Genomic DNA, 23,251 nt, shown 5'->3' with positions numbered 1-23,251 from the left:
TGAGTAAAGGCACACTCAGTAAGAGCAATGTCAACCTCAGTAGCACACTATCGTTCAATACCAATAGCTGACATATGTAAAGCTGCAACATGGAGTTCTCTTCACACCTTTGTAGCTCATTACTGTTTGGACAAAGAAGGAAGACAAGATTCAGCATACGGACAATCTGTCTTAAAGAACTTGTTTCCAGTGTAATCCAGTGCATCCAACCTGCTGTGATTTCAGGCTGCCTCATTTTTCCAACAGTTCACCAGTTGTGTTGTGTCATTTGTTAGTCCAATACAAGAATGACTCAGCCTATAGCTTGCTAATCACCCATATGTGAGGACTATCATCCTGCTTGTCCTGGGATAAAGCAAAATTGCTTACCTTGTAATAGGTGTTATCTCAGGACAGCAGGATGTAGTCCTCACGAAATCCACCCGCCACCCCATGGAGTTGGGTCCAGTACGTTTTATTATTTTATTTTTGCTAACGCTTATTGCTACACACGAGACTGAAGGGAGACTCCTGTGGCTCGAGGGATCATGGCATGCTGGGCATGTTCAGTGGGCTCAGTATGCCAGTCAAAATTTCTAGAAACTTTGACAGAAAGTTTTCCGTGATAGGGCTCCGTCCAGTGACGTCACCTATATGTGAGGACTACATCCGGCTGTCCTGGGATAACACCTATTACAAGGTAAGCAATTTTGCTCTGTGTAAGGACTATAGAGATCCTGAAGAGCTGTTAACTGTGAGTAAGGGAAATCAACATCACTGTGGACAGTCATCTGGTGATTTCATTACCCTAGAGAGAGAGAGAGAGAGAGAGACGTTTTACTCTTTGTGCCATAAACTCTATCATTTTTATCAGACTGGAAGAGGTTTTTTTGACCATTCTAAAGAGATTGTCCACTTGGGAGCTCCACTTAACTTAGCCCTGGAGAATGGAAGTTTCCCTGGCCCTGAAATGTGAGTCCTGCACAGATAGAGGGATAGAGACTGTAACCAAAGAGAATTCTGTGGTGCTGCAGTTTTATTGTGCCATTCATCATCAGTGTTTAAACAGTAAAGACTTTAGGGGCGGATTTTAAATGCCCTGCGCGCGTAAATCCGGCCGGATTTACACGCGCAGGGCCCTCGTGCGCCGGCGCGCCTATTTTGCATAGGCCACCGGTGCACGCAGAGCCCCGGGATGCGCGTAAGTCCCGGGGCTTAGTAAAAGGGGCGTGTCGGGGGTGTGTCCTAGATGACGCGGCGTTTCGGGGGTGTGACGCGGCGTTGCGGGGGCGGGCCCGGGGGCGTGGCGCCGGCCCGGGGGCGTGGTCGAGGCCTCCGGACCTCGACCACGCCCCCGGTTAGGTTAGGTTAGGTAGGGCAAGGGAGGGGAAGGTGGGGGGAGGGCGAAGGAAAGAAAGTTCCCTCCGAGGCCGCTCCGAAATCGGAAATAGGCCTCTCTCTCTCTAGGGAACAGGCAGCGCGCGCTGGGCTCGGCTCGCGCAGGTTGTACAAATTTGCACCCCTTTGCGCGCGCCAACCCCGTACTTTTGTTCTCGCCTGGTGCGTGAACAAAAGTACGTGATCGCACAAATTTTTAAAATCTATCCCTTAATTTTTTGACAGTAACCCACTGATTCCAGAGTATTTCTTTGCACTCACTGCACCCACCAAGAGAGTACGTCCCCTCTCCCAAAGGAACACAAAAGGAAAAGGAAATGTGTAGAAGGACACTCCTGTCACATTCGGCCATGGAAGTAATTCTTCCCCCTCCTCCCCCATCTATAAAGGATACAGATGTAGAAGTAAGAGAAATTGGGAAAGAGCTATCTGGTGAGTGGTTCCAACCCACAAGAGAAACAGATTATTTTATTTATTTTTATTTATTTATTTTAATTTTTTATATACCGATTTTCTTGCATAAAATGCATATCAAACCGGTTTACATTGAAACATTATAAACAGGAAATAGAATTCCTTAGTCTAATACATTGAACTTCTGTAGTTAATAATTGTAAACTGAGTAAAAAGTTAAACAACAGTAATAAAGTGTTAACTTTATAATGAAAACATATAAAACAAATATTTTAACATTAGCCCTAAGGTTAGCACGAAGGGGCGCACAAAGGGGAAATCCCCTTTGTCGCGCCCCTTCGGCGCGCGACGTTTGGCGCGCAACGCCTGTTGGAAGGCGCCGTTTACCGGCTCGACGCTGAGGTGACGTCAGGAGTGGGCGGAGTTCTTCCCCACTGTGTAGTCCGCTCTGTGTTCTTAGTTTCAAGGCGAAGTTTTTCCATTTTTTGTTCTTTTTTTACACAGTTTGTGTGATTAAGTGCCCGATGTTGTTGGGCTGCCTCACTGTGTCAGCGCCTGCTGGAAGGCGCCGTTTACCGGCTCGACGCTGAGGAGACGTCAGGAGTGGGCGGAGTTCTTCCCCACTGTGTAGTCCGCTCTGTGTTCTTAGTTTCAAGGCGAAGTTTTTCCATTTTTTGTTTTTATGGCCCCACCCCTGCAGGAAAAGCACACTGGGGTGGGGTTACAGTAGTAAAACAGAATTGCTTACCTGTAACAGGTATTCTCTGCGAACAGCAGGATGTTAGTCCTCATACATAGGTGACATCATAGGTCCTCATACATAGGTGCTTATTTGCTTTGTTCTTCAGTTAGAAATTGTTTAACCTATCCTTTTCTCTAACAACCAAGTTCCACATTCCCTGTTATAATGTAATTTCTTGCTTCCATTGTTAACTGGTTTTTTTTCCCCCTAGTTCATTGTAAACCGGTACGATAAGACCTGGTCTTGAGCATCGGTATATTAAAAGAATTTAAATAAATAAATAAAATAAATCATCAGATGGAGGCCGCCATGGAAATGTGACTTCAAAGTTTCTAGAAACTTTAAGGTGCATTTTAAAAGCCCAACGCGCACATCAATCAGGGGATGCTTGAATATGTTGGGCTGGCGCATGCTGAGTGGATTTTAAAAGCTGGCTGGATAAGTACGTAAATGCCACTGAGCGCACAAATAAAAAGTTTGCAAAAAGGGGTGGGGCATGGTCTGGGCAGAGCATGGGCATTCTGGGATTTTAACCTGAATTTAGCGCAAAAATACGCACACTTGCAAACAAAGGGGTAGATTTTAAAAGATGCGCACGCGTCCATGTGAGCGCGCTACCTGGCGCGTGCACATGGACACACGATTTTATAACATGTGCTCGCAGGCACGTGCATGTTATAAAATTGGGGGTAGGCGAGCGCAATGGGGTGCACAATTGTGCACCTTGTGCACGCCGAGCCGCACTGCCTTCCCCCATTCCCTCCCCCCTAGCCTGACCTTCCCAACCCTTCCCCTAACCTTTCCTCCCCAGCCCTACTCTAACCCTCCCCCCCCTTGACTTTTATCTTTCCTTTTGTGCCTGCCGGCACACGATCCTCCGACACAGCGGTAATGGCCGCTGTGTCGGAGGCCTCTGGCCCCGCCCTGCCCCCGAACCACTCCACCCCATCCATGCCCTGCCCCTGGACCACCCCTTTTTGCAAGTCCCAGGACTTACACGCGTCCTGGGGCTTTACGCGTGTCGCTGGGCCTTTTCAAAATAGGCCCGGCCCGCATAACCCTCTGGATTTATGCGCATAGGGCTTTTAAAATCTGGCCCACTATGTTTCCCTGCCACATTACTTTACTTGTGCTATGAATGATGTGTAAGTGATATAACAAAAAATTCTAGGCAGATCAGCGGGGTTTTAAAGGTCAGGCTAATAGTGGGGAAGGAAGGCTATTAAACTAGGGGTGTTTGGAATATCTATTCCTTAACTGGGTGAACTAGAAAGAGACAGAGTGCACATGTGCACGTGGCCAGACTATTTTATAACATGCACATATACACGTGTATGTTATAAAATAGCTGCTTCCCTGGATGCAGGCCGATGATTGTGTGCACATATGCACCCGCACACTGCTCTGAAAGTTACCATCCCTGAGCATATCCTACTGGGCATGTACACTATGCTATACTGCCATACATCATATGGGGGCCCCTTCACTCTATAATTTAGCTTAGACCTAGAGCCATCAATAAAAAAGCAACATCTGAATTAGGAATTGGAATATCTTGAATATCAGGATGAAATCTAGTATCCTGATTTATTATTGCTTTACAGATCTGTGAGTCTTCATTTTCAGGCAAGGACAGAAAAGTAACCAGTTTTAAGGTTGGAGATAAAAAAAATAGTACCTGTTTTGTTGACTTGTATGAAGTGATACATAACAAGAAAGTCTGACATTTGACAATAATTGATTTTTAAATGATTCAGCAAAACAGGAACTTAAATATATAGGGCCGGATTTTAAAAAGCCTAGGCACTACGGGCCTATTTTAGAAAGGCCCAGCGACGTGCGTAAAGCCCCAGGATGTGTGTATGTCCTAGGGCTTCGAAAAACGGGCGGGGAGAGGCAGGGAAGTCCGGGGGGCGGGGTCAGAGGCTCCAGGCAGAGCGGCCATTTGCTGCTTTGCCGGGGGATCGCATGCTGGCAGGTGCAACATGTAAGATAAAGGTAGGGGAGGAGGGCTAGGGGGCGGGAGGGTTAGGGGAAGGCTGCGGTGTCGGCGCATGCAAGTTGCACAATTACGCACCCCCTTGCGCATGCCGACCCCATTGATTTTATAACATGTACGCACCTGCGCGCACATGTTATAAAAATTGGGCGTCCATGTGTGTGTGCTGGGTAGTGCGCCCGTGCATGCAACTTTATAAAATCTACCCCATAGTGTATGGCTACAGTTGCATTAACTTGTCAGATGCAAAAGCATGCTGTTTATGAGAAAACAGTAATGAGAGAGTATAATTAGATAATCCTGAGACTGGTGATAGTTTTAATATTACAAAGGAAACTTCTACTTCCAGAGTTCAAGAAAGTGTTTTAATATTTTGTTTTTGAGAATTTTTCAGTATGTCATTCAAAGGAATATTCTTGTCTTCAAAATCATATACTGCAGAAATTTACAGTTCAAAAAGACATTATTATAATTTTCTCTTTAAAAGCCTTTTAATTAATGTTTGGCCAGTTGAATTAGGAGCTCCTGTGTGTGTGAGTGTCCAATATAAAATCCTCCCTGTAAAATTAGTAGGAAGAGTAATAATCATATTATTAAAATGATATAACATTGTAAAACAATTCCAGGGCCCCAATGAAATAAAAATTTGAATAAACATCACTGATGTCATTTATGAAAACAAAAAGAAAAATTAAACATGCTTAACAAGTCTGTTAATAATAATAAGGGATCCCTTTAAAAATTCTAGCCAGATAAAAATATGTGTCTGTCATTCAATTGCATACAAAAGTGAAATTAAAAGAAAAAAAAATATGAAACTGATGTCTTTCAAAATGCAGCTTTGGATTTTTCTTCTCAGAGAACTACAGAATTAAAAGGTATAATCTTAACGTCTGATTAAAAATTTAGTATAATTATATATTTTCGCTGACATCTTTAAAAAAAAAAATATCATTCAGACATACTATTACTATTTACACTGACCATAAAAGTCTAGCATACCTGTCACAGGCTCAGCATTTGAATCCTCGGCAGGCTCGCTGGGCACTTTTTTTCAGCAGATTTAATTTGAACCTCTATTTCTGACCTGCACAGAAGAATTTACGGGCAGACGCCCTCTCTAGAAGCTTTATTCCTGATGACACTCCTGATCCACCTCGTCATATCATTGATCCATCCCAAATAATGCTCGCCGCCACCTTTACGGTGCCCATAGGTAAGATGGTGGTACCCAAACCTCTGAGGCAGAAGGTCCTCCGATGGGCCCACGATTCTCATCTAGCCGGAATACTACGAACCAGAGATCTGGTCTCATGGCATTATTGGTGGCCCCAATGAAGATCGGATGTCAGAAGATATATGGAATCATGTCACACGTGCGCAGCTCAGAAGACTCCCCGTCAGCGAGCCTCGGGCTTATTACAGCCTCTACCCATTCCTAAAGAACCATGGACTCACATAGCCACCGACTTTATTACTGACCTCTCTCCTTCAGAGAAGAACACGGTCATTTGGGTCGTAGTAGACCGATTCTCCAGAATGGCCCACTTTATTCCTCTTTCTGGACTTCCCTCTGCCAAAGAATTAGCCCAGTTATTTCTACGACACATCTTTCGTTTTCATGGTCTGCCTGCAAGCATTGTTTCAGATAGAGGAGTCCAATTTATGGCCCAATACTGGAGGGAACTCTGTAAGAAATTGAAAATTGAACTTAATTTCTCTTCAGCCTATCACCCCCAATCCAACTGTCTCACCGAACGGATTAATCAATCCCTCAAGACCTTCCTTCGATCTTATGTAAATCAACGCCAAGACAATTGGACATCTTTATTATTGTGGTCAGAAATTTGTCACAACAAACATGTGGCCCAAGCTACCGGGAAACACCTTTTTTTGTGGTTTTTGGGAGACACCCCCAAGTTCCACTACCCATCAATACACCATCCACTTGTCCTGCAGTTAGCCAAGCCATCCATTCTATGACTAAACTTTGGGAGGAGACACGATGCCTTTTGCAAAAGACTGTTCTGAGACTGAAGGCTCAGGCTGATAAAAAGAGGAGAGCGGTTCCTCAACTTCAATCTGGAGACTTGGTTTGGTTAAGCACCCGGAATCTCTGATTGCATATACCATCTTTGAAATTCGCACCTAGATTTATTGGTTCTTTTCCTATTGAGAAGCAAATCAACAAAGTTACATTTAAGCTTTCTCTGCCGTCCACTCTACGCATTCATGATGTATTCCATATTTCACTTCTTAAACCAGCAAATCTGTCATGGCCCTCTAGGAAGACTAGATGTACTAACACCTTGATTGTGGAGGATGATACACAATTCGAGGTCGAGCCAGTACCCTATTGGCTGACGTCCTGGGCAATTGCCTGATTGGCCTGCCCCTGCTCACCGGGATTGGATAACACACACTGCAGTCTGCAGGCAGAGCATTACTTTGAGGATGAAAATCCAGACAATTTCCGGATTGTCTGCAGAGTCTCTGGTTTCTGGACACAAAAGCATAAATCCTGACAATCCAGAAAAATCTGGACAGTTGGCAACCCTATGTATCTTTGCCCTTACAGTTCAAACAGGAATGAGTCAGCCAACTAAGTCCTATTTGCTCATGAAGGGGGAAGATTGTTCTATTCAAAATCCGAAACTGTAGCTCCTGGAGAATCACTTTGACCATGACCTAGTAAATAAAAGCATTACAGTACATCACTGACCTCTCATCTATCCCTTCAGCAAGATCCTTCTTCCAGACCTCTGTCAACATTTTCAAAATAGTGTGATGTTGCAAGTGGGTGTTCAAAAATTTATAGAGGTCCATATTCAAGCCTTTAGGTGGATAACGCCAAAGTTATCCGGCTAAATGAAATTTTGGGCACTTATCTGACTAAATTCTAGGGATGTGCAGACAAAACGTTTATGTTCATAAGTCCATAAGTCGAAAAGGGGGGTCAATTTCGGTCAATATGGACATATGGAGAATTCCATAAGTTGAGTCTATGTCCATACGTGCACCGGTTCCCTAAATAAAAATTTAAACCCCTCACCCTCCTTAATCCCCCCACAAGACTTACCAAAATTCCCTGGTGGTCCAGCGGGGAGTCAGGAAGCCATTCCTCTATTCCTTTGCGAGGAGCACGTGACGTCCGCGTCACGTCGGAGTGACGCGGCCGTCACGTGGTCCACTGCGGTTCCGCTCCCGGACCCCTCGTTGGACACAAACGGAACTTTTGGCCAGCTTGACCTCCACAAGCTGGCCAAAAGTTCCGTTTGTGTCCAACGAGGGGTCCGGGAGTGGAACCGCGGTGGACCACGTGACGCGGACGTCACGTGCTCCTCGCAAAGGAATAGAGGAATGGCTTCCTGACTTCCCGCTGGACCACCAGGGAGTTTTGGTAAGTCTTGGGGGGGATTAAGGAGGGTGAGGGGTTTAAATTTTTATTTAGGATCAACGATCGCAATTTCCAACGTATTCAACATAGCTATGTTGAATAAGTTGGAAATCCGATCTTTTTCGCCTCATCACTTTTTTAAGTTAAAAAAAAAAAAAAAGTAGCGTTTTACATATAAGTTCAAAACGAATGCACACCCCTACTAAATTCTAGCCATTTAGTAAATTAGCCAGCTAGAATTTAGCGTTAAGTTAAGAGTGTTCCGGGGGAGTAACTGGAAGGAGGTGAGTTAGCCAACTAACACCAGTATTCAGAGTTAGTCAGTAAATTTAGCCAGCTAAGTCTGGGTGGGCCAAATAGCTATTCCAAAGGTAGCTAGATATCATTAACCGGTTAAATTTAAGATAGCTGGTTATGTTCATTAGTGTTCACGGCAAGACACCTACCGGCCCTCCTCCTTGATTCCCCTCCTTCTGAGGCCTATTTAAGGCAGGCTCAGACTAACAGGACTTGTCTTAGCAACTTCTCAGCCTCCCCACTGCTTCAATTGCTTGGTCTGCCTGTCTGACTACGCCGCCTTCTCCAAGCCTGACCTCCACCTGTTTGACTACTCTGTCTTCTCCAAACCTGACCTCTGCCTGTCTGACTACGTTGCCTTCTCCAAACCTGACTCCTGCCTGTCTGACTACGCTGCCTTCTCCAAACCTGACTCCTGCCTGCCTGGCCATGCTCTGGAGCAATTCCAGACTTCAACCTTACTCCTCGGATCTTTCTTCAGATTATTTCCTGATTCTGACTGTCTTCTGCCTGTGTCCGCCTGCCAACAGTGGGAATTGGGCCCTGATCTCCCAGGGGGTACCTTTTCCATCTCGGTCCAAGAGTCCACAAGTTCACATTCATAACAATTAGTGTGGCTGCACTATTGAATATCTTCAACAAAAAAAGACCACTGGGTATTGCATGCAAACAAACAGAAAAAAGAAACCCAGTACTTGGTGTTAATAGTGAGTATCAAAGTGCAAATTGTACTTTTGATTTTTGTAATTAATTTCAATTTATTTTTAATGAAGTATAAAAGTCTTCAGATGCCACCTCTTAAGCCAAAGTGCCTGCGAGATGGTTTTAGAGTATCAAATCATTAGTCTTAGAAAAACCTCTACATTAAATATAAGTGCCAAACATTTTAAGGCTAATTTTATAATTTTGTGTTGTGATCAATTCATAAACAAAACAAACTGCAATCCATAAATATTATTTGTTGCTCATGATGCTAAGCGTTTCACCTATGTGGGCTTCCTGAGGGTGATATAAGCTATCATGTACTGCTCCAAATGGGTTAATTGAAAAATGAAAAAACAACCGGGCCGATACAGTAAAAGTTGCGGGAGAGCGGGTGAGTGCCTGCTTTCCCGGCGTGCGCACAGGCCACTCTCCTGTGCGCGCGATTTAGTATTCAAAAGAGGGCCCGCGGTAAAAAGAGGCGCTAGGGACACTAGCATGTCCCTAGCGCCTCTTTTTTGACAGGAGCGGTGGCGGCTGTCAGCGAATTTGACAGCCGACGCTCAATTTTGCTGGCGTCTGTTCTCAAACCCGCTGACAGCCACGGGTTCGGAAACACCCATGAGACGCGGGCTGATTTTAAATTTATTTTTTTTTAAATTTTAAATTATTTTTTACTTTTGGGACCTCCGACTTAATATCGCCATGACATTAAGTCGGAGGGTGTACAGAAAAGCAGTAAAAACTGCTTTTCTGTACACTTTCCAGGTGCCGGCAGAAATTAACACCTACCTTTTGGTAGGTGCTAATTTCTGAAAGTAAAATGTGCGGCTTGGCTGCACATTTTACTTATTGAATCACGCGGGAATAACTAAAAGGGCCATCAACATGCATTTGCATGTTGCGGGCGCTATTAGTTTCGGGGGGGTTGGCCGCCTGTTTTCGACATGCTATTACCCCTTACTGAATAAGGGGTAAAGCTAACGCGTCGAAAACGCGTGTCCAAACGCGGGTTAACAGTGCACTTCGCTGGAGCACACTGTACTGTATCGGCCTGAATATTAGCAAAAAAATAAGAATCTTACATTTCCTTTCAAATTCAGTAAACTCACCAAAAATGCTTGTTTTTACCATCAAACGTTTAAACATGATGCCATTGTCTAAACCAGAGTTTTCCAAACTTTTCATGTTGGTGACACACTTTTTAGACAAACATAATTTCACGACACAGTAATTCAGTCTACTAGCAAACCAGAGGTTAAAGGTTAAGCGAACAAAATATATTTCAGCAATTTATATATGTTTCCTTAAATATATACATACATTTTTGTGGATTACATAATGTTACACCCACACTGACCCCCAGGCAACTCCCATTCATTCTCATACCGCTCCCTCCCCACTCCCTAGGCATGCACACATTCATTCTCACACACACACACACAGAGAACCCCAGGCAGGCAGGCACCAATTTATTCTCACACACACATACACCACACATAGGCAGGCGCCTATTCTCACACAGACAGACCCCAGGAAGACACCCATTCGTTCTTATACACAGATACAGCCTCAGGCAAGCACCCATGCATTCACACATATACACACCCAGGCAGACTCCTATTCATACACTTGCACACACTGAAGGCAGATCCCCCTCTCTTTCTTTTGCCAGCAACCTCAGAGCCTCTTTCATTGCTCTGCTACTGCTGTCACTGCTGCCATGTGGATATTTTGGGAGGTGCTGATTGCTGCTACTGGCACTGAAGCCCGTTCTGCTGCCTCCTATTAGGAAAACAGAAAAAGCCAAGCTGCTACAGATCCCTACACAGAACCTCCACACTGGCAGAATATGTCAACTCAGTCAAGATGCAAAATACAAACAGACCCTCACAAAAATGCAGAATAAAGTAACCATAAACTAAAGTATTATTATCCCAGGACAAGCAGGATGCTAGTCCTCACATGGGTGACATCATTGATGGAGCCCTATGCGGGAAAACTTTCTGTCAAAATTTCTAGAAACCTTTGACTGGCCCTGTGAGGCCACTGAGCATGCCCAGCATGCCATGATATTCTCTGCCACAGGGGTCTCTCTTCAGTCTTCGTTTTTCCGTGCTGCTGTAAGCATCGCGGAGCAAGGAGCCTTGTGAGTTTTCTCAGTGTTTGCTGACTAAAAAGTCATTTATTTCTCATTCTTTTTCTCCCACAAGGGATCTCTCTCAGATTTCCACCGGCTGGTGAGTAATCATAGTCTCATTTTTACTCCCTGAGTAAAAACATTTTTCTCAATTTTTTCCCTCATTTCATCGACGGCTGTCGATTGAAAATGGCTACCGGATTTAAAAAATGTCCTATCTGTAATTGGACAATGTCCATTACAGATCCACACCTCGAGTGTGTCCTTTGTTTGGGGGACAAACATGATGTCTCAACCTGCCCTAAATGTGCAGAGATGACTCCAAAAGGAAGAAAACTTCGCCAAGAGAAGATGGAACATCTTTTTCACGTACAGCTTCTGCCTTCTCCCTCAACATCAACAAAATCGTCTCCGGCTGGAGTTTCAAAACGAATTATATTGAAAAACGTCGTCATGAGGGGTCCGGAGATCATCCATCGACATCAACGTCATCGACAAGGTCAGTAGTCGAACACCGACCGAAACACCGTCATAGACATCGGCACACATTGACTCCAGTGGCGCTTCTCTCCCTGGAGGAACCGACCGTTAAGCGGCTCAAACTTCAGGAAACTCTGCTACCTTCGGCGCCGGGGCCTTCACCTTGCGAAGAAACACCAATAGTCGAACCTCCACAGGGCTCTGTGGAAGAGGTATTGATGCCTCCACCGCCACCGGGTTCAGCTGCTCTGCCTGCACCAGCTGTTCCACAGGAATTGTTGGATTTTATCCGGCAAGTGGTGCTCTAGGCCCTTAAGGAGCAGATGCCTATTCAGGCGCCTTCGCCGATGCCGGTTCCCGAACCGATGGTGGTACTATTACCGATGCCGGTGATTGCACCGAAGCCGGTGGCTATACCGATGCCTACGACTCTGTCGATGCTGGTACCTATACCAATGCCGATGATTCCGTCGATGCCGGTGCCTACACCGATGCTGGCCAAAGTGACACCGGCACGACCATCGATGACACAGACGCCATCTTCGATTCCGGCCCCGATACCATCGATGCCAATCTCACCTGGGGACCCAGGACATCTAGAACTGGCACTCTATCAGCTCATAATGAAGAGATTTGATGAGGTAGTCGGTGCTCTTCCTCCCAAGCCTCGGAAAGAACAGCCTGAAGAGACACCATTCGATGACCCGCAACCAGGTCCTTCAGGTCTTCCTCATCCACCTATATCTTCTCCAATATCTCCACCAAGAGAAGATCCATACGATACTTGGGACGATGGACACACAGACACCTCATCTGAAGATTTCATGTCAGATCCTTCACCTCCAGACCCAAGGAAGAAATCTCCACCGGAGGATTTATCATTCACCAATTTCTTCCAGGAAATGGCGGACACCATACCTTTCACCTTGGTGACAGAAGAAGATTGAAGGCAACAAACATTGGAGGTTCTCCAATTTGTAGACCCTCCAAAGCAAGTAGTAGCCATACCTGTCCATGACGTCCTTCTGGACCTACAACATCGGCTTTGGGAGCATCCATGCTCAGTGTCTGCTGTAAATAAAAGAATGGACACAACGTATTTGGTGCAGTCTGCTCCTGGCTACCAAAAGTCACAGCTTCCACACCAATCAGTGGTGGTAGAATCTGCACAAAAGAGGTCAAAGAGGATAAGACCACATCCCTCAACTCCCCTGGGAAAAGATCACAGATTCTTGGATTCCCTGGGAAGGAAGGTTTATCAAGGAGCCATGTTAAATTCTAAAATATCTTCTTACCAATTATACATGACTGAATACCAAAGAAATCTGTGGAAACAGATGCAGGAGTTTATACCATCATTGCCACAACAACATCAAGAAGCAACCTAAACAATTATCCACAAAGGGCTGGAGGCGGGCAAGCACGAGGTCCATGCTGCCTATGATGGCTTTGAAACAGCATCCAGAGTGGCTGCATCGGGTATAAGTGCAAGACGTTGGGCATGTCTTAAAGCCTCGGACCTCAGGCCTGAAGTCCAGGAAAAATTGGTTGACCTCCCATGTCTTGGTGATAACCTTTTTGGTTCCAAGGTACAAGATGCGGTTGCTCAATTGAAAGAGCACACAGAAACCCTGCGACAACTTTCATTGATTCTGCAGGATCCGGCTACACAGTCAACTCGTAGGCCTCAAAGGAAGGAACCTAGAAGACCCTTCTACTGACAGAGGCGATATTACCCTCCAACATCTAGGAGCAGATCTTCTAGGCTGCAACAAAGACCTCAGCCCAGACATCCTATGGCAGCTAGGCTTCAACCTCCGCCACAGATGGGACCGTCTGCTGGCTTTTGAGACCTTTCCCAGAGACCGAAGCCATCTCTCCAATCCTCATCCACAGCTTCCGGTAGGAGGTCGAGTATCCTCCTTTTACAACCATTGGGTGCAAATAACAACAGACCAATGGGTACTTGCAATAATATCTTGAGGTTACCAACTCAATTTCCTCTCAATTCCAAAAGATTCTCCTCCGAGATCTCTTTCTCTAATCGAAAATCACATAACCCAATTACAAGTAGAATTATCTACCCTTCTGAGAGCCAGAGCAGTAGAGCTGGTGCCCTGGACTCAGCAGGGCAGAGGATTCTATTCCCGTTATTTCCTCATTCCAAAGAAAACCGGAGGCCTACATCCATCCTAGACCTCAGAAATCTCAACAAATTTCTGAAGAAAGAAAAGTTCAGGATGGTCTCTCTAGGCACCATGCTTCCACTTCTTCAAACAGGAGATTGGCTTTGTTCTCTGGATCTTCAAGATGCTTATGCTCACATTCCAATATTCCCCCCTCATCGCAAGTATCTGCGCTTCATGGTGGGTCATCAGCATTTCCAGTACAGAGTACTACCATTCGGACTCGCATGACCAAATGTCTGGCAGTAATAGCAGCACACTTGCACAAAGAAAGTGTCCATGTCTTTCCCTATTTAGACAACTGGCTCATCAGAAGTCAATCTCAACAAGAAGCTCTGGCTTCTCTCAGTCGAACAATTACTCTACTTCACTCCATGGGCTTTCTAATCAATTATCAAAAGTCCCATCTCATTCCATCTCACCTGCTTTAATTCATAGGAGCGGAATTGAACACCATCCTATCAAGAGCCTTTCTACCCGAGGATCGGGCAGAGACACTTTCCCTTCTGGCAAACTCAATTCATTCAAAGAAACAAGCAACAGCTCATCAGTTTCTAACCTTACTAGGCCACATGGCCTCCACAGTTCATGTCACTCCTATGGCATGGTTAGCCATGTGGGTAACCCAATGGACTTTAAGATCATAATGGATCCAAGCCATTCAGCAACTATCCATTCCAATTCAAGTAACCCACCAGTTACCTTCATCTCTACTTTGGTGGGCAAACAAGGACAATTTGCGCAAAGGCCTTCCCTTCCAGCAACCAGTCCCACAGATAACTTTAACTACAGATGCATCTACCTTGGGTTGGGGAGCTCACATAGACAATCTCCAAACCCAAGGTACTTGGACAAAACTCGAAGCAACATTTCAAATCAATTTCCTGGAACTTCGAGCTATACGTTATGCTCTGCATGCATTCAAGGACTGCCTTTCACACAAGACTGTTCTGATCCAAATGGACAACACAGTAGCCATGTGGTACATCAACAAACAGGGAGGTACGGGCTCGTATCTCCTTTGCCAAGAAGCTGCGCAGATTTGGGACTGGGCCCTGACACTCAATGTTTCTCCGGGCCACTTACCTGGCAGGCATTTACAATGTAGTGGCAGATCGACTCAGTCGCCAGTTCCAACTACACGAATGGTCCCTGGATCCCTTAGTAGCGACCAGGATATTTCAACGTTGGGGACAACCAACAATAGACCTCTTTGCGTCACACCTGAATCACAAAGTGGACAGCTTCTGCACTCTGCACAGACAGAATCACCAACTAGCCAAGGACGCCTTTGCTCGCCCTTGGAACTCAGGCCTTCTATACGCGTATCCTCCGATCATAACCAAAACTCTAGTGAAGCTACAACAGGACAAAGGATCCATGATCCTCATAGCCCCATATTGGCCTCGAAAAGTATGGTTTCCCACACTTCTAAACCTCTCGATCAGGGATCCAATGCGCCTGGGTGTAGCTCCCACTCTCATAACTCAGGATGAGGGTCAGTTGCGCCATCCCAACCTTCAATCCCTATCCCTGACAGCATGGATGTTGAAAGCTTTATTTTACGACCTCTCAATCTTTCAAACAATATATCTCAAGTGTTTATAGCTTCACGTAAACCTTCCACGCGAAAGAACTATTCTTCGAAATGGAAAAGATTTACTTTGTGGTGCAGACAAAAGAACATTAATCCTTTCTCCTGCCCCACAACTTCTCTATTGGACTACTTATGTCATCTTTCAGACTCTGGTCTACAGACTTCATCTGTTAGAGTACATTTAAGTGCAATCTCAGCTTACCATAACAAGATGGGAGATGCACCAATATCCATACATCCCCTTGTCAGTAGATTTATGAGAGGTTTAATTCACCTCAAACCACCAATTCGGCCACCTGTCACAGAATGGGACCTGAATTTGGTCTTAACAAGACTCATGTGTTCTTCTTTTGAACCTATGAATTCCTGTGATCTTAAATTTCTCAAATGGAAGACTATCTTCCTCATAGCCATTACATCGGCTAGAAGGGTGAGTGAGTTACAAGCACTTGACACGTATTCACCCTATATAAAATTCCTACATGACAGAGTGGTTCTCCGTACGCATCCAAAATTCCTACCCAAAGTAGTTACGGAATTCCACTTGAACCAATCCATAGTTTTACCCACATTCTTTCCAAGACCTCATTCTCACCAAGGAGAACGGGCTTTACATACCTTAGACTGTAAGTGTGCGCTAGCATTTTACTTAGACCGCACTGCAGTCCATAGGAAATCCACTCAGCTCTTTGTATCTTATGATCCAAACAAACCGGGAAAAGAAGCAGTGGGTAAACATACTCTATCCAATTGGCTAGCAGATTGCATACAGTTTTTCTATGAAAAAGCAGGCCTTCCTCTTCAAGGGCGAGTAAAGGCACATTCAGTAAGAGCAATGTCAACCTCAGTAGCACACTATCGTTCAGTGCCAGTTCTTGACATATGTAAAGCAGCAACATGGAGTTCTCTTCACACCTTTGCAGCTCATTACTGTTTGGACAAAGGACGACATGATGCAGCCTATGGACAATCTGTCTTAAAGAACTTGTTTCCAGTTTAATCCCAACTCCTTCTACATCCAATCTGCTGTGATCTTCAGCTGCCTCATTGTCAACAACAATACTTCACTGTTGCTTCACTACAAAATGACTCAGCCTCTAGCTTGCTAATCACCCACATGTGAGGACTAGCATCCTGCTTGTCCTGGGATAAAGCAAAATTGCTTATCTTGTAATAGGTGTTATCCCAGGACAGCAGGATGTAGTCCTCACGAAACCCACCCGCCACCCCGCGGAGTTGGGTCTGATTTGTTTTATTATTTTATTTTTTGCTAAAGCTTATACGAGACTGAAGAGAGTCCCCTGTGGCAGAGAATATCATGGCATGCTGGGCATGCTCGTGGCCTCACAGGGCCAGTCAAAAGTTTCTAGAAACTTTGACAGAAAGTTTTCCTGCATAGGGCTCCATCAATGATGTCACCCACATGTGAGGACTACATCCTGCTGTCCTGGGATAACACCTATTACAAGGTAAGCAATTTTGCTTTACAAACATTCAGACAAAAATTGAACTGTTAACCGCAACAGGCCAGACTATTATGCAGTGCAACAATGGAAAAACAGAAATATTACAATACCTGAAAAACATAAAAATCAGTAAATATAAAGGATCAATAGAAGTAAAACCATACTAATAAAAAGAATATTACAAAACAGCTGACAAATAGAACATCATCTAATAATTGAAAACTCATATACATTTTCCAGACCAATAAAATATTTCAAACACTATGCAATACTTTAAACTTAAAAAGGATAAAAAATCCCTGGTTGTTCATACCTGGAATCTTTTGATTTCCAGATGCCCTGAGATTGTTGTGGATTAGCAGAGGAGAGGGGAGGGGTTGTTCCTCCCAATCTCTCTCTCTCATATAAACACACATGCTCAATCATAGAACATGCTCTCACACACACAGACACAAACATGCTCTCAGACACAGCAACGCACAGACACACACAAACATGATCTCACAGATACACAGACATGCTGTCTCAGACATGCAGTCATACAGCCATGCATGCTCTCACACCCATACATGCACAAACACATGCACATGCTTTCACAGACAGATATGCTCTTTCACCCACACATACCCTCACAGAGACATACACACACACACACATGCTCTCACTCATTCACTTCCTCCCCATTCCCCAGTAGAAGTACAGCAGTCTTCTCTTTCAGCCCACATGGCAGAGGACCTCTTCATTTTTCTTGAGGCCGTGGGGGCTGATGCTACTCTGTTTTCTGCAGGGGGGGAGGGAGGTGACGCTTTTGATTTTCCTCTGGCCCTTGATGTTTCTTCCTGCGACAGCCCGGGGAATGCACTTGCGTGGAGGTGGAGGCTGAGGCGGGAGAGGTGTTACTGCTGCTTCTTGGATGCTGCGCGATTTGGAGCCAATGCCTGCAACGGCCAGCGCTTTTCTTTTTCCCACGCGGACCCACCACTTCCTCTTCCGGGCTGAGTGGACAGGAAGAAGGAGAAGTCATGCCATCGCCGCCCCCAGATTGGTGGCGCACAGGCCCTGCACGCAGGTCCTCTTCAGCAGCCCCGCAGATCATGTCGCGACAGGATGCGCTCTGTCGCGGCAGGATGGGCTGTTCAGGCACAGCAGAATTAGCTGAGATGCAGCCCACAGGCCTCACTTCAAGCGTGGCCTCATCAGTTCTACTGCGACTTTGTAGATCTTTTTTTGGGCCGTAGCAACCCTTCTTATTTTCTTTGGTGGGAATCCTTGTTTAAAAATAACCACATGTGATGGAGTGACTGGCCCACCGGGGGAAGCCTGAACCCCTATAGGCCAATCCGCCCCGCCCTCCTCCTTCCTGCCCACGTGGCTCTGGCAACGTTTTTCTTCCGGGGCTGTGCATGCAGGAAGGAGGAGGAGGAGAAGTGAATGTGACCCATTTCTTCGGCCCATGGCGAAGTAAGCTCCACCACGGCCCCACCGATCTTCCTGCTGTAGTTCCCTGCTGCTATGTGGACCAGGCAACACACCTTCGGACTGCAGGCGACACACTAATGTGTCGCGACACACACTTTGGAAAGCTCTGTTTTAGACAATAGCATCATATTTAAATGCTTGATGGTAAAAACAAGCATATTTTTGGTGGGTTAACTGAATTTGAAAGGAAATATATAATTCTTATTTTTTTAACAATGTTTTTTCGTTTTTCAGTTAACTTGTTTGGAGCAGTGCACGACAGTTTCTAAGGCATTACCCTGAGGGAGCCCACATGGGTGAACAATTACGGCCGAATTTTAAATTCCCGGCGCGCGTAAGTACCGATACACGCATAAATGCCAGGCCCTGAAAAAGGGGTGGGCCAGGGGGCGGGGAGGGGCGGGACAGTGGCCATTAGCTGCTGTCCCGGGGAAGCGCACGCCAGCAGCCAGCCAGCACGTGTAAATTACTTCTGCTCCCGAGGAGCAGTAAGTAATAAAAAAATTGAGGAAAGGTAGGTTAGGTTTAGGGGGTGGGGAGGAGAGGGGAAGGGGAAGGAAGGTTAGGCAGGGGGTTAGGAAAGTACCCTCCCAGGCCACTCCTTAATTGGAGCGGACTGGGAGGGAACTGGGGAAGGCCCGATTGCGTCGCCACATGTACTTTGCAAAAATTCACACCCCTTGTGCGCACCCACCCAATTTTATAACATGCGAGCGCCGGCGTGCACGTTATAAAATCGGCGCATCCATGTGCGCGTGCCAGGAGCCATGCACACATGGACGCGCGTGCTCATCTTTTAAAATCTACGCCTTAGTTTCATGAGGAACAATCAGTATTTATGGGTTGCATGTTATTTATTTTGTGTACAAATTGAGCACAACACAAAAACTATAAAATTAAGTACCCTTAAATGTTTGGCAGTTATATTTAATGTGTAGGATTTCTTTTTTAAACTAATGGTTTTGCACTCCAGCACTGAGATTCATTATTCTGCTATATTTATAGCGGAATGATGAGTCACGAAAAAAAAAGGGGTAGGGCAATAGTGAGCCGGTGACCGCATCTCGGCGGTGCATTTTCGCCCGCTGCAGTTGTGTCCGTGCTGCAAACTATCGCCCCCATATCGTCAGTGGGAAAGGTGCAGTTAATTCTGGTGCTACTGCTGGCGATAATGTGTAAAACATTGCCTGCAGCAGTACTGGCATCAACATTTTTTTAACCCTGCCCTGACCCCTCCCTTTTCCCTCAGTTAAATGTTAAAGTCAAAATAATATTTAAACTGAGGAAAACCTAACCCCCCCCTCCACTCTTGAAGTCATCAGCCTCTCAAGCTTAAATATGGCTTCTTACGAATACAAACAAACTTAGAACACAGACTTTTAAAATCTTTTTATCCCTGTGTAACAGCATCAAGGGCAACATTTGCAGAAGATAAAGCAATTTAGGAGTACAATCATCTTAAAGCTATCTTACCTCTCAAAGACAACGGAAACAGCATCCAACTTTTTAACTCCCTTTTCCAGTGTTAATCACTGGAGGAATGTTTTTTATACAGTTTGGAAGGATTATTAGAATTGACCACATCCAAATAAGTGACAGAATCCCCAGCCCAGACTCGATGCAGAGAACCTATCACATACACCATGGTTTCTAACTTACAAAGCCTTTTCTCCCATTCTATGTCTATAGGAAAAACTGCTTAGTAAATGAGGTCCTTATATAGGTTTAACTTAAACCCTGAGAACTCACCATTCCACATCAAATCTAGCTGCCTAGCTTCTGACAATAATAAAAGAATATCATCAGCAAATAACAATGATTTAACCTCAACTTCACCAATAATTATATCTTTCACTTTACTATTGTTCTGCAATTTACGCATTAGAAGGTGAATTTTCAAAGGTTGCCAGGGGCGGATTGGCCTATCGGGGGATCGGGCATCTCCTGGTGGGCCGGTCGCTCCCATCACGTGATTTTTTTTTTTTTTTAAACTTCCCGGCCAAAGACAAGAAGAGGGTCTGCTGGCGCTGCGGCCCGAAGAGAAACCTTTGGGCAGGGCCGGTGGAAGCACTAGGCCTGGGCCTGGGGCGCCGCGAGCAGTGGTATCCCCAGGGGAGCCAATGCCCCCGGGCGCACGGAGGCTCATGCGGCGCAGCGACAGGCAGATGGGCAGGGCCGTGGTGAGGCTCACGTCACTATGGCTTGAAGAAAAAAATCGTGTTTAAACGCGCTGATGCTCCTCCTCCTTCCTGCCTGCGTGGCCCCAGAAGTAAACGTTGCACAGAGCAATGTGGGCAGGAAGGAGGAGGAGCATCAGCACGTGCAGAAGAGGAGCAGCGCTTACGGGCCGAGAAGAGTAAGAGGCCCGGTAGCAGGGTCGCTGCGGCCTGAGAAGAGGAGGCCCAGAGGTGAGAGAGAGGCTGAGGGTCTGTAGAGTGTGTGTGTCTGTGCGTGTATGAGATGAATTGAGAGATTGTGTGTGAGAGCGAGGACCTGAATGTTTGCAGAGACAGCATGTGAGAGCCTGTGTGTGTGTGTGTGTGTGAGAGAGAGACAGCATGTGACAGTGAGAGCCTATGCTTGAGCAAGACAGCATGTGGGAGTGAGAGAGAGCCTGGGTGTGTGAGAGTCAGACAGCATGTGCAAGAAAGAGACTGTGTATGAATGATTGTATGAGAGACAGCATGTGAGAGTGAGAGCCTGTGTGTGTGTGTGTGTGTGTGTGTGTGAGAGAGAGAGAAAGCATGTGAGAATGAGAACCTGACTGTGTGTTTGAGGGAAGAAGATGGAGAGAAAAGAAATAGAAAAAAAGACAATATAAAAGGAATTGGCAAAAAAATAAAATAAAGGGAAGGTGGGAAAAAAAGCCTGTGACCAACCAATTAGAAAATTAAGATCAGACAACAAAGGTAAAAAAAATAATAAATTACTTTTTAGTGATTGGCACATGTAATCTTTGGGAATGTGCAAGAATAGCACTTTCTCTATGCGGATCTCACAATGTACGAGATCAGCATGGAGAAAGTGGAAGCCCACGGGGCCTGCACAGAGGAGGCAGCAGAATGGGCTTCAGTGCCAGTAGCAGCAATCAGCGCCTCCCCAATAGCCATGCGGCATCAGTGACAGTGGCAGCAGAGGAATGAGAGAGGTTCCGAGATTGCTGGCAAAAGAAAGAGAGGGGTGTCTGCTTTTAGTGTGTGCATGTGTATGAATGGGAGTCTGCCTGGGGGTGTATGTGTATGAATGCATGGGTGCCTGCCTGGGGGTCTGTGTGTGTGAGAATGAATGTGTGCATGCCTGGGGGATGGAAAGGGAGTGGTGTGAAAATGAATGGGAGCCTGCCTGGGGGTCAGTGTGTGTGTGTGTGTGTGTGAGAATGCCTGGGAGCTTGCCTGTGTGTGTGTGTTTGTGTGTATGTGAGGGAGCCAGTGAGTGTGAGAGCATGAGTGTGTATGAGAAAATCCAAGGGAGTAAGAGTTTGTGTGTGGAGGGGGAGAGACTGTCTTAGAGCCTGAGAGTGTGTCAGTGTCAGTGAGAGCGAGAGGTTATGGTGGATATAAGAGCATGAATGTGTATGTATGTGACAGTGTATGTGTGAGAGAGAATGGACATGTGAGTATGTGTGAGAGAGAGAGGATAACCTCCTAATCCTAGACAATATCAGGGTGCCTGGAAATCAAGAGCTCCCACAGAAGGGGACAGCAGGGGCTTTTTAAAATCCTTATTAGTTTTAATTACTGAATATTATTTGATGTCTGTTCTTTTTGAAATATTTTATTGGTGTTATATACAAATTTTTGAAAATTTCCCTGAGTTAAATTACTGGAGGTTCTAGTCATCAGCAGTTTTGAAATATATATTTTTAGTATGATTTTCCTATTGTGATGTTTTATAGTTCTTGATTTTATTGTTTGATGTTTTATGAGGAATGATGGTATTTTCTGTTTCTCCATTGCTGCATTACATACAGTCTAACTTGTTGTGATTTCCAGTTCAGTTTGTCTGTGCATTTCTGTGTATATTTTATGGTCCCTTTATTCTGTATTTGGTGACTCACCAAATTGTATGTGTAACTGGGTACCCATGGGCCAGTATGGAGAAAAATCCCCCGGGCCACTATTTTCCCACAATCCGCCCCTGAAGGTTGCACACATAAAAATTAGCAGATATGTGTAAAATAGCATATATGTGAATATGTGCTATTTTAGTAAACTCAACATATATGTAGAAATAAGGGTCCACAAATAAATTTGCATATGTAGAAAAAAGAACAGGTAAGGGGTGCTCCAGGATGGAGCCAAAATTTATGTAAGTAAGTTGATATTTTAAAAGCAATTAACACATGTAAATTTGGCAACTTATTCATACATATTTACTCCTGCTCAGTATCTGCAGTAAGTGATCGTAAACATCTTAAAAGTGAAATATTGACTGGGTGAGGCATCTCGGTAAAATGGGAAACTTCAGGCTGAAAAGCCAGGAGGGTCTTGATGGCCTGCAGATGGACTGCATGAACTGGTAAACTAATTGGTATAACTGGTCATTTCATTGCTGCCGCTTGTTAGAAAATCTCCCAACTTGTACATGTAAAAGCCGATGTATGGTAGTTAAATGCATACCAGTTGGACACACTTATCTGGCTAAAGTCCGACTTATCCAGCTAAGTAGCAGTACTTAACTAGATAAATTCGGATTTATCCAGCTAAGTAGCAGCAAAACAACAGGATTCTTGCAACAGGAAAGTATCCACAAATTTTGGACCTGTTTGGCAGAAATCAGTTTCAGAAATCCATGCTCTCCACTTACATATCTTTGAGAAGTTTCATAAATTCTCAGAATCTTTCTTTATTAATAAGCAGGAGGATTTCCTCAGTCTAAACAGGTAAGTGTGATAAGCATCTTGCAAAATCTGCTTACGATAATTTCGATAAGATGAAAAGAGGGTCAGGTAGGAGCACATAACAGGAATACCTGA

At 45.1% G+C, this 23,251-nt stretch overlaps 1 protein-coding gene across 2 annotated transcripts in view; it reads left to right on the top strand.

The window, feature by feature from the left end:
* CLHC1 (clathrin heavy chain linker domain containing 1) overlaps nucleotides 1–23,251 on the top strand; it is a 183,562-nt gene that overhangs the window by 53,641 nt on the left and 106,670 nt on the right. The gene's annotated exons all lie outside the window — the stretch shown is intronic.

Source organism: Rhinatrema bivittatum, chromosome 3, assembly GCF_901001135.1.
Source record: "Rhinatrema bivittatum chromosome 3, aRhiBiv1.1, whole genome shotgun sequence".
NCBI lineage: Eukaryota > Metazoa > Chordata > Amphibia > Gymnophiona > Rhinatrematidae > Rhinatrema > Rhinatrema bivittatum.
Note: the sequence above shows the minus strand (reverse complement) of the source record. Positions and strands in the feature narration are given on the sequence as shown.